The 1,463-nt window shown below is 50.8% G+C and overlaps 1 non-coding gene across 1 annotated transcript; it reads left to right on the top strand.

Moving 5' to 3' along the window:
- Nucleotides 1-810: 810 nt before the first annotated feature.
- On the top strand, nt 811-885 carry Trnar-ucu. Its single transcript has one exon. It is a non-coding gene; the product is annotated as a tRNA-Arg (tRNA).
- Nucleotides 886-1,463: the final 578 nt, after the last annotated feature.

Consider the following 1,463-nt stretch of genomic DNA (forward strand, 5'->3'; position numbering starts at 1 on the left):
TACATCAACGGGGACAGTTGAAAATGCGTGCCCCGACCGGGACTCGAACCTGGGATCTCCTGCTTTCATGGCAGACGCTCTATCAATCTGAGCCACCGAGGGCACGGAAAATAGTGCGACTGTAGGGATTTATCCCTTGCACGCTCCCCGTGAGACCCACATTCCCAACTTAATGTCCACACACTACATTCGTAGTGACCCTGCCCATTACAAATGGTTCAAATGGCTCTGAGCACTATGGGACTTAACTGCTGAGGTCATCACTCCCCTAGAACTTAGAACTACTTAAACCTAACTAACCTAAGTGCATCACTCACATCCATGCCCGAGTCAGGATTCGAACCTGCGACCGTAGCAGTCGCGCGGTTCCAGACTGTAGCGCCTAGAACCGCTCGGCCACTCCGACCGGCTGCCCATTACACTCATTACTCGCGGCAGACAATCTTTCCGAGTCCCTTAAGAGTTCGGGCAAAGAGTATGCATCCAGCACAGAAGAAGAAGGTCAATGGCCGGTTAGCCTTAACTATATGAAGATGGTATCTGTTCCATCCGGATAGCCTTAACTTTATGAAGATGGTATCTGTTCCATATTCATATAGTTAAGGCTAACTGGCCATTGACTTTCTCCTTCTGTGCTCGATGCACACGCATTGACCGAACTCTTACGGGACTCGTAAAGATTGTCTGCCGCGAGTAATGAGTGTAATGGGCAGGGGCACTACGAATATAGTGTGTGGACATTAAGTTGGGAATCTGGATCTCACGGGGACCGTGCAAGGGATAACTCCCTGCGGTCGCACTATCCTCTGTGCCCTCGGTGGCTCAGGAGGATAGAGCGTCTGCCATCTAAGCAGGAGATCCCGGGTTTGAGTCCCGGCCGGGGCACAAATTTTCAACTGTCCCCGTTGCTGTATATCAACGCCTGTCGACATCTTAGAGTCTTGATTTAATTATCATTTCAAGCCAGCGTCATCCTAGCCACGAAGGAAACTGTCGCTAATGTGAAAAGGTTATCAGAGGACCGTTTGCAGTTCCACGCTTCCTACGGAGTTTTCGATCACTCGCACTGACGGTAACGAGGAGCTGGGTGGTAACAAACACGCGGTTCCTGAGATCAATGTCGGTGGAGTTCACGAAGTGACCGGCTAACGAAAAGCAGAACCAGGGCGAAGTAAAGTCGTCTGCAGCATATATAACAGTCTAGGGAGTAATCCAGTCACAAACGTAGTGTAGGTGAGTTTGGGACTCTGCCGTTCAACAGCGCATAGGTTAAGACTTCAAAGACCAGCAAGAAAAGGGCTGCGATATTTACCGGCATACTCTCGCCAGCCCCCCATGAAACATGGACCTTGACGTTGGTGGGGAGGCTTGCGTGCCTCAGCGATACAGATAGCCGTACCGTAGGTGCAACTACAACGGAGCGGTATCTGTTGAGAGGCCAGACAAACGTGTGGTTCCTGAAG

This window comes from Schistocerca piceifrons, chromosome 3, assembly GCF_021461385.2.
Source record: "Schistocerca piceifrons isolate TAMUIC-IGC-003096 chromosome 3, iqSchPice1.1, whole genome shotgun sequence".
Classification (NCBI taxonomy): Eukaryota; Metazoa; Arthropoda; class Insecta; order Orthoptera; family Acrididae; genus Schistocerca; species Schistocerca piceifrons.